Here is a 17207-nt window from a genome sequence, read left to right as displayed (position 1 = left end):
TGCCTCCAAGATCTTACAGCCTCAAGAGGGCTGAAGACAACAGCACAGACAATAAGAGTATAGTGTGGTTGAGTGTTAGCACAGGTAAGGAAAACTGTGGAGTTATCTATGGGGATTTGCCTTCACGGATGCTTCAGGCTTCAGGTAAGGGAGACCCCATTAACAAGTGACTTGAGCAATAAGGAGCTGTGAGGACACCTACAAGAAGTCTGGAGGTAAGGTATGGCAGGATGTAATTGGGCAATTTGATGACATCATCAAGAACTCAGACTGTTTTCAACTTTCTTCTCCACTAGCTTCAGTGTGCAAGCTTTTGTCCTGGTATTTGCCCTTCAAGATGGCTGCTGCAGCCATCATATCCTCATGTCACCATGCCCGAGGACTGGAAAGGCAGTTCTCTTCTAAAATTTAGAGGGTTTTAAAAAAAATTTTTTTAATGTTTATTTATTTTTGAGAGAGAGAAAGAGAGACAGAGTGCAAGCAGGAGAAGAGCAGAGAGAGAGGGAGACACAGAATCTGAAGCAGGCTCTGAACTGTCAGCAGAGCCTGATGCAGGGCTCGAATCCATGAACCATGAGATCATGACCTGAGCCAAAGGTGGACGTTTAAACAACTGAGCCACCCAGGTGCCCCTAAAGTTTGTTTTTAATCAGAGAAGACAGTCTTTCCAGAGCCCTTGGCAGATATGCTCATGCCTTACCTACCAGGAGGATGGGAAAGCAAGAACCTCACAATTTCTCTCTCTAAAGTGGGAGGCAGGCCCTGACAGCAAGGGAGGAGCTGAGTGGGAAATGGTTACTGTTTAGGCAACTAACAGTGCATGCTACAGGACTGCAAAGGATGACCCAGAACCTAGCTTTGAAGGCGGGCATCTGTGGTAGGCAAAATTACACACCCCTCCCCCAAGATGTCCATGCCTAGTCCTCAGAACTTGTGAATATGATGAGATCATCCCAGATGATCCAGGTGGAACGAGTGTAATCACATGAGCCCTTAAAAGTAAAATACGGTAGAGGGAGAAGTCAACAGATGTATGAAGCATGGGAAGGATTTGACCTTCAAGCTGTTGCTGGCTTGAATACGAAGGAGCAACATTTCAGAGAAATGCAGACCTCATTCCTATAGCCACAAAGAGCTGAATTCTGCAAGAACCTGAACGAGTTTGGAAACAGATTGTTCCCCAGAGTTTCCAGAAGGGAACACAGCCCTGCCTTGGTGAAGCACTAAGCAGAGAACGCATCCAGGCCCACCTGGACCTCTGACCTTTAGGTCTGCAAGATAATAAATGGGTATTGCTGTAGGCAGCTAAATATATGGTAATTTGTTGCAGCAGCAGTCAAAACTAAAACAGTTCCCAAATTAGAATGTATCACATGCTGTGACTTTACGAATTAAGAAGAATTACCAGGTAAAGGGAATAACATGAGCACAAATCTGAAAGAAAGATATGTTGGAAACCAGAAAGCTCCTTTGAACTGAAGCATAGTGTGAGGAACAAAAGGAAAGGAGTAAGATAAAAAGATAAGAAATAAGAATGGGGAATAAGGGAATAAGTAGGAACTAAATCCTACTAAAGTAAACCAAAGTAAGAGGGTCCTCAAGTGTCAAGCTTGGGCTTCACCGTGATGGCAACAGAAAGTCATTGAAGGGTTGAAAGCAGAAAAGTGATGGAGTCAGATTTTCATTTTTTCTGGATCGTTCAAGTTGCTATGTGAAGAATAGACAGGGAGAGAAGGCAAGTAGGCAAGGTAAAGGTCACAGTAGTGGTCCAGGTGAGAGATTATAAGAGATTGGACAGGAAAAATGCTAGTAGGGATGAAGATTAGAGGATTACTTTGAAAGAAATGAAGGAGAGAATTGACTGGACCTATTCATTGGACATGAGTGGTAAGAGAAAAGAATCAAGAATAAAGCCCATTCATTTATTCATTCATTCAATACACCTTTGTTAGAACCTTCCACAGTACGTGGTCCAAGGACTGAGGGAGTCACAGGATGTTGCCTAAAAAACAGGCAAAAAGAGACATAGCCCTACTTACATAGAACTTCGAGATTTCTGATTTGATCACCTTATTCACTGAGAGAGAAGCAGGGTTGAGTGTGGAAGGAACAAAGATGAGGGACTGAAGACGATGAGCTCCCCTTATATCAGTGGACATATACATGGGACAACCAATGGTAATATCCAATAAGCCTTGGATATATGGGTTCAGAGCCCATGTGTGAAATTTGAGCTAGAGATAGAGAGCTGGGGATCACTGTTATATGCAAGAAAATTCCCTTCAGTTATTCAGAAGACAATGCCTTTGAGGAGAGGGGTTAAGAATTGGGAAATGGGAATGTGCCTTCAAAAGCTTTCACTTCCACCTTTTTGCCTTGGGAACAACCCTGAATAAAATCTGGGACTGTCTTCTTCAAGTCATGCTGGCTGAGCTGGTACCAGGAAGCCCAGTGGTGTTCAATAGAGGTTAATTGAGTAAGGAATGACTCAAGAAGGCAAACAAATGAACCCCAGTGGGCAATTCTCTCTGGTTATTTGCCATCAAATGGAAGACATGTTTACTCTCCCCTTTTCCTAAGTAGTTCCACTGCCCTAGGATGCAGTCCCCCATGATTTGAATGGCTGAGTTTAATTCCAGTATTCACTTAAATTATTTGCTCACTTCCAAAATGGAATCTCTCCTTGGATGACTAATGCAACTTTCTTGGGAGGACTAAGATGTTGGATGTTCAGGGTTTCCAAATAAGCATTTGATTTAATCATGCTGGGGTGATTGTAGAAAAACGGGTGGTATCCACATGTGTACTTTACTATTTTTCACCTCTGGAATTTATATATGAGGTATAAAAAGAAACTAATCAAAGGCAACCATTTTGCATCCCATAAGAAACCTTTGGGATTGAAAACCAGGAGCAGTAAGAAGTATGGGCAGTCAAAGGGTGTCTGAGAGGCGCAGTCGGCTCAGGTCATGATCTCACAGTTTGTGAGTGCAAGCCTCACATCAGGCTCTGTGCTGATGGCGCAGAGCCTGCTTGGGATCCTGCCTCTCCCTCCCTCTGCCCCTCCCTAGCTTGTGCTCTCTCTCTCTCTCAAAATAAATAAATAAAAACGTAAAAAAAAAAAAAAAAGTATGTGCAGTCATTAGGAATATGCCCACGTCACACTGGAGAGGTTTTCACCCACTCAGCCATGTACTAGTTGTAGTTCCTTACCACTATAGCATCAGTTCTCCAGGCTACCAATTGGAAGCAATGATAGCAGTTCCTGCAAAGGGCAGAGTGAAGATGAAATGAGATAATGCATGTGAAGAGCTCAAAATAGAGCCTAGAAAATTGTGTATTCTCAATACATGTTAACTAGTGTATTTGTTTGCTAGGGCCAATTAACAATGTACCACAAACCAGGTGGCTTAAACAACAGATATTTATTGTCTCACGGTTCTAGAGACTGGAAGTCCAAGATCAAGCTGTCAGCATGCAAGCTGTGAGGGTGAATCTATGCCTCTCTCCTGGCTCCTTGTGGTATGCTGGCTACCTTTGGTGATCCTTGGCTTCTGCTGCACTACCCCAACCTCTGCCTTAATCTTCCCCTAGCATTCTCCCTGGGCGCCAGCCTGGGTCCCAACTTCCCCTTTTTGTAAAGACACTGGATTAAGAGGCCACCCGCCTTCAGTATGACCCCATCTTAATTACATCTACAATGACCCTATTTCTAAGTAAGGTGATACTCTGAGGGTGTTAGAACTTCAACGTGTGAACTGGGGGAGGGACACAGTCCAACCTATACCAGTAGGTTAATATACAGTATTATATAATAATATATACAGTGTATATACAATATTATGTAATAATAATAATATACAGTATTATTACTACTATCATCATTCCTATGCTCAGTTCAGCGTAGTTTACCAAGTAAATATATCTATCTTTGTTTTTAAGTTTTTATTTTGAATTCATTTCAGACATAGAAAAAATTGCAAACATAGAACAAGAGCTCTCTTATAACTATTACTGAGCTTCCCCTAATATGAATATCATCCATAATCTTAGTAGTATCTAAATCAGAAAATTAATGTTGATACAATACTATTAGCTAATGCACAGGCCTCATTTTTGCCAATTGTCCCACCAATGTCCTTTTTTGGCTCAGGATCCAATCCAGGATGAACATTGCATTAAATTTCATGTCCCTGTAATCACCTCAAATCGAAGATAGTTTCTTGGGTCTTTCTTAGTCATTTGTTATCTTGACATTTTTGAAAAGCAATGATCAGTTATTTTGTAAAATGTCCCTCAATTTGGATTTGCTTAATGTTTCCTCATGATTAAACTTGGGTTCTGCATGTTTGTCAAGAACCCCACACAAGTGACATCTTCCTGTTCTCAGTGAGTCCCATCAGGAGGTGCATGGAGTCAAAGTATCTCAGGGCTGGTGATGTCAACCTTGATCACTTGGCTTAGGTGATGTCTACCAGGTTTTCGCACAGGATATCTTCTATTTTTTTCCTTTAGAATTAATGTATCTGGTGGAGGGATACTCAGAGTATGTTAATATCCCCGTCATACTTTTACCCACTAACTTTAGCATACACTGATGATACTTGCCACAACAATAGCTTTGCCTGATGGCGATTTTCTATTTTCATCATTCTTTCTGCATCTATTAATTCGGATTCTACTATAATGAAAGCTTACCCTTCTTATATTCTTTTTAATAAAACATCCCTAAATCTGAGGTTATCAGAGGTCATTGTATTGACTCTCCCAGGATCCTTCTTGGATCTGATTCTTGGGTCTACACAGTTCTGAGGTATTTACTTATATGCCTACATAAATGAAAAAAAATCTTCCTTATTTTGCATTTAAACCTCATGGTTTTAGTTCCCATTAATAGAATCTTTGAGGGAAGCATGCACTAAATGCTTTGCGGGATAAAGAGGATGTTTAAATTATTCAAGAGAAGTGCTTTTATACAATTTGGATGTACCCATTTACACATAAAAATTAATGCTAATTAGATATAATTTCCATTTATTCATTAAAACAATCCCAAAGCATTCCAGAAATCCTTAGTTAGCCTAACGTTATTTTAGGCACTTGAAAACAAAATTGCTTTTCTTAAAAAAGAAAAATCCTGACTTTGTCTTTTATGAAAACACTATTGCAGTAACAGTAGGGCCTTCTTGCTCCTCTTTTCCAGCTACCCTCCTCATTTCCTTCTCCTAATCCATCAGGCACTCGTTCCACAACCACTACCAGAGACCCTACTGTGCGCCAGCCTCTTGTCTAAGTGAACAAAACCGACCTGAACCCCTACCCTATCAAGCTTCCAGATTCATGGAGGGAGATAAACCACAAACAAAGTAACAAATCCCCAAAGCGGTGGCTGCCTCAAAGAAACATGAAGCAGTGAAAGAGAAGAGAGAATAAGGGGTAAGGGAACCTTTAATTTAATTTAGGTAGAATGAACGGGATGACCCCTCAGATGAGGTAGATGAGTTCAAATGTGACAGAGAACTGAAAGATGTGAGAGAGAATCCCCGAAGCTGGGGTAGAGGGGGTGGGGGCAGGGGTGCTGGGCAGAGAACATTCCAGGAAAAGGAATAGCAAGTGCCAAGTTCTGTATTCACAGAAATATATATATATATATATATACACATATATATATATATATATATATATATATATATATATATATATATTTGTGTGTTCTTCCCCAAACTGGTCTACTTTTGCTATATGCACACAGCCTTACTTTTACTAAGGCTTAAGCTTGCTTTTAGTGTCTTCCAAATTCCTCACCCCCATTTAATTTAACATGTAGTTTCAAGTATCTTTCATCATCTGGAAGAGTATTGTATATACTATAAATAGATAGATAGATAGATAGATAGATAGATAGATAGATAGATGATAGATAGATAATAAGCATACATATACAGAGAGTGTCCAACTCCTTTTTTTTTTTTTTTTTTTTTTGGTGATTGACAGCTGACAGATTTAAGCCTCACCCCTCCCTCTTACCTCCTGACCCATACCCACATTAGGACAATCTGATAAGAAAGCCTGGGTGCTCCCTACAGCATCAGAACCAAATTTTTTGTGAAGATTCACAACACACACACACACACACACACACACACACACACACTAACTACATGTGGCTACTGAGCACTCGAAATGCAGTGAGATGTATAATATATGTAAAATACACACTGGGTTTCAAAGATAGTATGAAGGAATGTAAAATACTCCATTAATAACTTTTATGAGCCACCTTTTATGTGGCTCAGTCGGTTTAGCATCCAACTCTTGATTTTGGCTCAGGTCATGATCCCAGGGTCATGGGATCAAGCCCTGCATCGGGCTCCATACTGAGCATGGAGCCTGCCTGGGATTCTGTCTCTCTCTCTCTCTCTCTCTTTCCCTCTGCCTCTCTCTCCCCCTTGTGCTCTCTCTCTCAAAACATTTTTTTAAAAAATAGCTTTAAATATATATATATATATATATATATATAATTTTTATGTTGATTATATGTTGAAATGATCTTTTGTGTACATCAAGTTAAAATACTCTTAAAATTCATTTCACCTGTTTCTTTTAACTTGTGTTAGGGTGGGTACTAGAAATTTCTAAATTACATATATAGTTCATATTTGTGGTTCACTTTCTCTTCCTGTTGGAAAGCACTAATATACCAAGGTATTAACAATGGGTATATCTTAGGGTTTTAAAAAAATATCCTTCTTTCAGCTTCTCTGTATATTTTGAAAATGTATTTAAAAGTAAAAAGGTACTTTCCTGCAATTCTTGTCAGTGGAGGTAGGGGGACTGTTTAACAGCCTAGGGGTGGAGAGATTGCCCTGGTCAAAAATTCCAGAAAGTGAAAATATTTTCTAATCAGTCATAATTCTAAAACTGAAGTCCATCCCCTGTCTGTAGGTGCTCTGTGAGGGATAGGCAGCTTCCTGTAAGCTTTGGAGGAAATGACATTCTAATGGTGATTATAGAGTTTGCAAATGCATTGATGCGTCCAGGCCTACAAGCCCTAGGTCCTTAGATGTAGGACCTGCTAAATGTGATGTGCTGTTGTCATAGGAAACAAGGCGTGACTGGCCCCACTTTTTTGTATGTGCATGCCTGGAGTGGCCATTTATAGCTGATCCAAACTCTGGTCTGTACAAACCTTCAGTATTCAGATCCTTCTTCACCGACCAGGAGGACCAAGCTTAGGATGGCTGTCCAGGTACAGACCAACCTGATTTCCTGGGTAATGTTTTGGAACAAACTGCGCATACTTAGTCATGCAAAAATGCTATTGTTTTCAAGAGGCCAGAATTCAGAACATACTCGGCTGGTCCAGCGACTGAATTGCTGACTCTCAACCCAGCCCTTTGTACTTAGGTGGCCAGCTCTTTCTACCAGAAGAAGAATGGATAGTAAGAGAAGAAGGAGCAGAGGAAAAAAAACAAATGGATTTAACTGAATGATCGCATAAAAACTGTAAATTTCATGTCACTTTTCAGAAAAATTCACCATCTGTTTTCAATGATTTGTGATTTTGTTATTTGTCTCTTCTTTACACAAACACATTTAGAAAATTAAATCTGAGTAATTTCAATTCTGTAAATTTTAAAACTTCACTGGGTAAGAGAACTATTGAGTACTGAATCTCAAAAGACAAGTATGTATATACAAATAAGCAATTTGTGCTTTACATTTGGCCCTAGAGTCAAAAAAGGGAAGAATTTAACTTTGAAATAATGACAAAGTTATTTGAATATATACAAACAAACTTTCATTTTTGGATTCACTTTTTAACTCTATAGACTGAAGCCATCATTAGCTACTAGAATTTGAATGCCAAGTTTTTTTTAATAGTTATAATGAGTATAATTCACATATTATGCAATTGACCATTTAAAGCATATAATTCAATGGCTTTTATTATATTCACAAAGCTGTGCATTCATCACCACAATCTATTTTAGAATATTTTCAATATTCCAAAAGGAAACCCAGCACTCCTCAGCCATCAGGCTTCAATCCCAGCATCCCTCTCCTCCCCGAAAGCCCTAGGCAAGCACTGGCTACTTTCTGCCTCTGTGGGTCTGCCTACTTTTTACATTTTATATACCTTGAATTACACAATATGCAGCCCTTTGTGACCTCCTTCTTAGCACAATGCTTCCAAGGCTTAAACAGGTGACAGCTAGTATCAGTATTTCATTCTTTTTATTGCTGAACCATATTCCATTGCATCCATATGACACATTTTATTTATCCATTCATTAGTTGAGGGACATGTGGGTTGTTTCTGCTTATTGGCTATTATGAATACTGCTATGAATATTCATGTACCTAAGACTAATTTTAGGCTTAAGTAATCCTTGCTTTATGACATGGATGCATCCAAGGAAAGTGAGTATACAGCAAACTTCCGCAAAGCAAACTTTGCTTACCAGAGATTGCCAGTCATAAATCATGTTTTCCCAGGAAGACATCTAACAGCCTGATTTGGAAACATCAAGAAAGCCCCTCCTGAAGTTGTTTGGTCTTTTAACAGATTCGAACACATCGATATTTATTGCAAAACTTCCAGATGCAACATGCTGTTTGTGGTGGATTAATAGTTTTGAACTATTAAACAATGTTTTTCTGTGTATTTCTTTGCACCCCTGTCCTGCTCCTCAGTCAGTCATTCACTGCCTCAGGGAATGGCTAACTCAGAGAAGAGAAGAGAACAAAGTAATTGGCTTTTGGCTTTTGAATCTCAAAACCCAGGCAATAAATTTGGGAACATAGCTGATGAGTCAGATCAAAGCTTCCTGTCCCACTGCACCCCAACCAGATTAAGTTTTTTGAGAATTGAAGAAAAAGGAGTGTATGAGGAAAAATGAGCCCAAGAGGAGAATATGAAAGAACTCCATGAAGGTTTATGAGATCGTAGAGCATGGTGAAAGTGGGGCCCACGAGAGGTGCCAAGATCTCAGAGAAGAAATGGCTTCATGGTTTGTGCCTTGGTAGAGAACCTAGACGGCTTCATAGAGACTTCCTTTGGCTCATCTTGACCTTCTGAGAAGATGGAACGGTGACCTGATGTTGCAGAGAGTGGTCCTGAGGTAGCACAGGGTTTTAGCACTATACTGAGTGTCTCAAGCATGAGGGAACCACAGTTACTCTGTATGTTCAATACAAGTACAGACACAACAAGGTGCCTCCTTTAGACCTGACTTGGAACAAGGGATGATGTAACAGAGACCTATATGGACCAGTGACGAAGGTCCAGCACAGATTTTGGAGACCTTAGGAGATATCAGCATGGCTAAATCACAACCAAAGACCAGACACCTTCTCCATCTCAATCCTGTGTCCCCAATGTCTTGGCATAATGTTAACACCATAGCACTTAGACTCAACACTGGGGAAAGGAGAGGGAACTTCAGATTGACCAAAATTAAGTTTTTACTACTCAGAAGAAGAACAGGGACTCTTAAAAGAAATTTAAGAAAAGTATATTTCTGAGTTAGTCATCTAAGATTTGTACACATGGGTTTTTTGCTTTTTGGGTTTTTGTTTTGTTTTGTTTTGTTTTTGAGAGCGCTTCAGTGAAACCAGGAATGTAACTCCCATGCTGTCAAAGTTCTTATTCCCTGGATCATATGATTTTACCTCTTTTCTAGAGGTGGTCTATCTGTTGTTCTCCTTAGTCCCCAGAACTTTGCTACCTTTCTGTCCTTGGATCTGACCTTGCCTCGCCTCACCCTCCTCCTTATTATATTAGTTCTTCCTATAATATACATCCTATATTTGGAGTTATTTAATGCCTATAATGTTTAATGGACTGTAAGCTCCATGAAGGAAGGGACCATATCTATCTTACCCACCCAGAACTTAATATAATTTTGATCCATAATAGGTTCTCAATAAATGATTGAATAACTTTTTCCTATAACAACACACAAATGCACAGAATACATGTAGAAGTATGTTCATTGCAGCTTTGCTGGCAATAATACTAAATGATTCAAACTAAGTGACCATCAATAGGGAAAGAGTTAAGTGAATTAGAGTAATTAGAGCACCTCTGTAATATGGAATAATGTGCTAAGCAAAACTACCAGAGAAAGAAAAGAAATCTCACAATTTATTTCAAAGTCAAGTTAGATATTATTCCTTAATTATGTCCTGCCTTAGATAATCAATGCCTTTGCATTCCTCTCCATCTCACAAAGAGAACTGGTTTGATGCTTCCTTTTGAAAAACTCAAGTCCAAACTTGACATTCTCTGCATGATTTAGGAAGTTGAACATATTTATTAGGATATCCATTGGTTGTCACCAATGATTATGACCATTATCATCTCCGAAAATTTACTCAATCCTTACTATGTGCCAGGCACCATGCAAACACTCGGTAAGTGTTATTCATATTGAATCTAATCAACTTGTGAAGTAGGTATTTTTATACCAACTTTACAGATTAGGCTCAGGGATTGTGGCAGAGAAACCATAAAATAATCCTCAATGGTGCTACCTCCTGGTGTGCACACCTTTGTGTAATCTCCTCCCCTAAGTCTGGGAGGAATTTGTCACTTGATTCTAACCGAATACAGCAAATGTGATAGGATGTCACTCCCATGATTACTTCATACTATATAAGACTAGCAGGCTGGAGTCAGAGACTCCCCTTGAGACTTGGATGAGATAAGTAGCCATATTGGAGAAGTTCATGTGGGAAGGAATCATGGGAAGCCTCTAGAACCTGAGGACAGCTGACAGCCACTAAAAAGAAGGGGGACTTCAGTCATACAATCTGCCATATAGCCTCAAGGAAATGAACTCTGCAGACAACCTGAATGAGCAGATTCTTCCCCAGGTAAGTTTCCACATGAAAGCCAGCCTGGTCCCTACCTTCATGCAGCCTTGTGAGACCCTGAACAGAGGATCCAATTAAGCTGTGCTCAGACTCCTCACCGTGGAAATCATTGAGATAATAAATACATGCTATTTTAAATCACTAGGCTTGTGGTAATTTGTGATGCAGCAATAGAAAACAAATGCAGGGAGGTTACGTTTCTAATCCTAAATCCCCCAGAAGTTGTGGGACTGGCTGTCTGACCCAGGCCTGTTGTCTCACAAATGCAGGTTTATGGGGACCATACCCTGCTTTGGCTCCCCCAAGTGGTGCTTTCAAGATTGTGTGAGCTCCCAGCCTGACTCCAAAACATGACTTAGCTGAGTTTCTCTAATCATTCAAAACAAAGGATCATTCCTGACCTGGATCACCTAGGGGATCGAACTATCTTTTCACATATGCTGAAGCTGCCTGATGCAGCAACAATAATATGGGTCCGTGTTGGGCCCTAGTCAAGAAATGTCATAGATCAGTGGCTCTGGAAGGACTTCCTCAACATGTGGGCTCTGATACACATTCACTGCACCTCATAGTGGGGCTTGATGTATAGACGGTTAGTTAGTTACTCAGTGAGCTGGATGGCAGCAGGCAAATTGTAGCACTTCGCTTTCAATGATTTGCTGTTCAGTGGCATCAGTATAACACCTATCAGTGTCCTATTAATCAGAATGGACAATCATCTAGTCTTGAGCTCCCAGAATTCCCTGAGAATATCAATGTATGAGAAATAATTATGGCATTAGATATGGTGCTGTGCGCTTCTATTATTGTCTAGTGAAGGCATTTGTAAACCACATCAATTTACTACTACACTAAAGGCAAAATGTTATCCAAGAGATGGATGAAACTATCTCTTATATATTATGGAGACCTAAAACCATAGTAGTTCACTCATCCAATATCATCATATCAGCAACCAGAACTTACAAATTTCTTCTTTACAAGAAGCTCTCATGAAAATATTTTCTTTATTTGCTATATTCTCCTATTAAGGTGGATGGAGAAAATCAATACAGGGATTGATTCTTTTGCAGGGAAGCTAAATGAAAAGGGAAATAAATACATGTATTCTATTTTGTCCTGAGTCTTGTTACAGTTGGAAGCATTTCAAGAAGCAAATGTTAAAAATAATGACATTGAGTAAGTGCATATTTTATGGCTTATTTATTAGTTTAACTCTTATTTGCCATGTATCTACCAAGTTCAGAAGCTTACTGTGTACCTGGAAAGAATACAAAAGTAATAGAAATCTGATCTCTGTTTCTAGAGGCTTTCAAATACATGGATCTAAAAATAACCACTCAGGCTAATTCAAGCACAAAGAGCCACTGAGACACATCTAGCCATTCTTATAGTCATATTTCATCAGTACACATGGACACAGAGAAAAGCCTGGAAGTAAGTACATCACAATGTCAACCATGGTTACCCCTCGATGGTGAGATTATATGTAATTTTTTAAAAGTATTTGTACTTCTTAAGTAAATAAAAATAGTCTTTAAAAATGAAAAGAAAAGGTCTTTCAAACCATTAGGTCTACATTAACTAAACAGATCCACCAAATCCATCAAAACAAGGATGCACATTCATTCTTCTTTTAGCAAAAAGCTATTTAGGGGTAAATAAAGAATATTCACGGTGCCATATTTTGTTAAATTTTGTCTTCTTAGAACTGAGTGATATCGACAATAGTGTTTAAGCATTCCTTCATTACTTTCCTCTCAGTAGAAGTTCAGGCTTAATTTATTATTTTGTTTTTGCTTTGACTAAAATTTCAAAAATTTTATAGCAGCACATGCTATGAAAGACCTGATTGTAACACAACACCTTTGAATAGTTTGCATGAGATAATCCCCAGGAATGCTGGAGGAAGGGGTTCTTGGGATTGAGAGTTGAGAAAACATCTGGCAGCAGAATTCAGCCACAGATTAAGGGCACACATTGTAGGCCCGTTGGATGTTGGGGAGGAAGTGGTTATGTTGAGCACAAATGCAAAACACTCCATAAATGACTTTCTCTACTGCCCATGTATGAAATAGCTAGAAGGATGTTCTACACTCCCTACAACACCCCCCAGAGAAAAGGAGAGGGGTCTTTGATCTTTCTCCCTGACTGCTCCCCTCCACACTGTCACAGGCCATGCATGCTCATGCTGGACACTTCACCACGTGTCCAGCCTCTGGACAGCAATGCCAGCTGGAATCCCAGACGGCTTTTTCACTGTGGGTGTAGGCGGAGTGAGAAGGGTTCTTTATATGTTGACTTTCATATGTTGAGTTCTCTATTCTTCAAATTAAATACCTTGGCAATGGGTGAACCCCAGAGGGCTGAGTTTGCCACACTCAGTCCCACAGCTGCTTCTCCAGAGCAGGGATCACATCTGCCTTACTCCCCACTGGAGACCTGGCACCTCAAATAGTACCTAGCACATCACAGGGGCTTGATAGGTAATTCAAGCATTTATTTATTTATGTTTTTAGTTTTTATGTATTTATTTTGAGAGAGAGAGTGAGCAGGGGAGGGGCAGAGAGAGAGGGAGAGAGAGAATCCCAAGCAGGGTCTGTGCTATCAGAGCAGAGCCCGATGTGGGACTTGAATCACAAATCGTTCAAGACCTGAGCGGAAACCAAGAGTTGGACGCTTAACCAAATGAGCCACCCAGGTGCCCCTCAATAGGCAGTTTAGAAGTGATGTAGTGAAGGAGTGAATGCAAACTTTCCCTTGGTCACTTTCGAAACCTCCCATCTGGAATAATAACAGTAACCTCCTAACTGACCTCCTCCTTTCTACTTTCGCCCCCTCTATAATCCATTCTCCACACCAGAGCCAGAATGATCTTTTTAAAAACAAATAAGATTCTAAAATTCGATCATGGTGATGGCTGAACAATTCTGTAAATATACTAAAACCACTGAAATGCACACTTCAAATGGGTGAATTTTAGAAGTGTGTAAATTTTATCTCAATAAGGCTATGAAAAAATTGTCATTCCCCTACTCAAAATCCTCCACTGGCTCCCCCATTTCACTTAGAATTCACCAGACTACTTACTGTGACTTGCAAAATCCTATCCCATGGTCTCTGCCTACTCTCCATCCTCATTTCCCACCAGCTACCACTTCCCTGCCACTAATCCCTGAGCCCGCCTATCTCGTTCCTGCCTTAAGGTCTTGCACATGCTTCTAGCTCTGCCCACACTGCTCTTCTCTATAATATTCTGAGTGATGCCTCTTATTCAGGTCTTCCCATTCTGGCCCATGCTATTGCCAACCACCACCTTTCAATTCCACTTTTCATCATACTAGGTTTTCATTGCACTTCTTACTCTTTGAAAATTATCGTATTGTTTTTTTTCTTTATTGTTTCCTTTACTCAAACATAAATTCTGTGAGGGGAGAGACTCTTCTTGTGTTTACCTCTGAAGAACAATGCCTGAGACACATAGTAGGTGCTAACAAATGTACATTAGATACTGACTGACTGTTTCCCGCATAGACAGTTTATTCTGCCAAGCCTGTCAGGGAAAAATTAGTATCTACCTTAGTATATCTTTATAACTGCATATATATATATATACGTATATATATATATAAAGAAAAAATTCTCATTGCTTTGGAGTAATTTTTAATTTTTTTACATGCATAGCAAAACTAGGTAGCTTCTGTCTGGGAACAGCATTTCCAAAGTTAAAAGATTAAAATAATGTTAATATTCCGCTATATAAAGATATGTTATAATGCTGCTAAAGTTTTAAACATATGTACTTTGGGGGGTTAGGAGTGGAGTCGGCAGGTCTTCCAGTCTGGACGATTACTAAAAGCAGCTGGGTACTTACAAAAACACCTAGACCGTAAGAAGTACGTCCTCATTCTACTTTCCTTGACTGTTTATTTTTTTTTTATTTTTTTTTTTTTTCCTTGACTGTTTAGAACTCTCAGAAAACCAAGGTGATATTTGTAAAACATATGCGCAATTACAGAAAGTTTTCCTTTTAATTCTACACTCTAATTATAATTTCAAGAAAGATACAGCTCAATCAGAGCCACACCCTCTGAACCACTTTTAATAACATCTAACATTCACATAGCTTTAGTTGCTTCAAAGAACTTCCACATGAATTGTCTCATGTGACCTTTGCAACGGACTATGGGAAAGAGAAGTGTTATTATTAGTACTTTTTTGAGGAGGAAACCCAAGTTCAAAGAGTTAAGACTTGAGCAAGGTCTCACTGTTAGTAAGGAGGGATTCTAGCCGAGTGTTATTCTGACAAATCTCTTGCCTTTTTTCCCTAAGGCCTCATTTGGGAAACCGTAACTGTTCCTACGTATTAAGCAACAAAAAAGTGATAGCGATCAAAAATGCTGCAAGGAATTAATAGCTGGTAATAGGATTAAGAGAGATTTGTATTCAATGGTTTACTTCATTTTAATAATCTGTGTGTTCCTGAAAAGTCACCAGTTTGGCCTCTAGTATCACAAAGTGCACACATACACAATCTAACTTGTTTGTTGTAGCTCTATTGACTGATGGAAATATCACTAATGCTTAAGCAATCTGGTTTTTATATTTTTAATGATTATTGCCACTGTTCATAAATGGTTTTATAAATCATAGGTTGAACTTTTAAAGCTTTTCATGAGGAAATCAGGTTTTAACAAATAACGCTTTATATCAAGAAATAACTTTTTAGCAACATTTAAGAAGTGCTTGCTTACTTTCAGAGGTGAAAAGTCTTTAGTGTCAAGAGATTTGTAAGATTTTATATTCTACATGGAACCTCATTGACATTAGGTAACTGATGGCCTTTTTTAAACCCACAGGATGTCTGATATTTCTGTTCTAGTTTTTATCATGCATTAATTTCTCGTAAGTCTTTGATAAATCTGTCAAGCTAATCTTCAAGGATTTTTCCTTAAGCTGTAACTACTTAGCATTCCCATCAAAACTGACACAGCTTCTCCAAAGCAATTCCAAAAACTAGTATATCCTTACATAAATATCTAAGTGTTTAATCCCTAGAGACACCTCTTGAGCTGCTATTTTGGTTAGTAAGAATAAATTCTGACGTATAAAAACCTTAGGAGAAACTGTAACAATTCTTTCTTGAAAGTTCTGTTGATTACTTGGAATGAGAAAAACCCTCAACCAGTTTATTCACTATTCACGTTTTATTATTATTCTTGGCAACCAACTGTCATTTAGAAATCAAACTATACTCTAAGTAATTTGCATTTTCTTTTTTTTCCCATATCATTCTTTCCCAGTCCCTCTCCCTGCACAGCTCCACCTCCTCCACAAAACCGACAATTATTTTACTTTCTGTGAATAAAGAACATCTCAGTTGCCCACCGTAATGACCCATTTATCTATTCTTTGCCATTAAAAGTAACTCCTTATAGGTATCATTAGTCCAATAACTCATCTTCATGCAGGACCTGAGGGGCTACTAGATCTCAAAGTGCTCTCTTTGAATCAAAGGTTTAATGATGTTCTGCAGTTTTTAGATTAAATATATTTTATCAAGAATCAATTGCTTCAAAGTTTGGAACAGCTCTATCATAAAACTAACTTGCTATTTCATCAGCATATGTATCTGAATTACGTCATCTCCTGGTTCTGTTGTGTGAGCCACATACATGGAGATCGAGAGATAAATCTGTTCAAGAAGACATGAGATGCAGAAGACAAAGTAAAAGTCTAATATTCTATGAATGTATTAATCACACAAACATGTGATCTCAGTAAGCTGACAGGAACAATGTTCTCCCAGAACTGCTAAATTTAGCATACTGGCTAATAAACTTTGGTTTGGGCACCACCTAACGGCAGAAAATGTTTCTTAAAAATCCTACTTTGCTTTCTGAGGCTTGCTCATTTTTGTATTTTATATTGATTCAGAAAATGTCTCTTCTTTATTGAACTAAACAGTTTTAAGTGTTCAGTTTTCTTAAAAAGATTAAGCCCTTTCCATGCCTACTTTGGAACAATAAACCACCTCTTACAAGGGGAAAATGCCCCAGTGAAATGAATATTCCAAAAACTGCTACTCCATCCTTAAATTTAGCCTCATAATTTAGAAAGATGTTTTTAATTGAATCATTTTAATTATTTAAGAGTTCTCTAACACTTCCACACTATATATCTTTATAATAACCTGTCACAAAGAAAACAGCTTATCTTCCTGAAAACATGGTACTTTGTAGAATTAAGTGATTTAACATATCTAATTAGCTGCTAAAACCAATTCTGAATGCATGAATAGTGATATACACACTTTTAAACCATAC

The sequence above is a fragment of the Panthera pardus genome, unplaced genomic scaffold, assembly GCF_024362965.1.
Source record: "Panthera pardus isolate Hobbes unplaced genomic scaffold, ASM2436296v1 HiC_scaffold_2, whole genome shotgun sequence".
Classification (NCBI taxonomy): Eukaryota; Metazoa; Chordata; class Mammalia; order Carnivora; family Felidae; genus Panthera; species Panthera pardus.
This window is presented reverse-complemented; position numbering follows the sequence as displayed.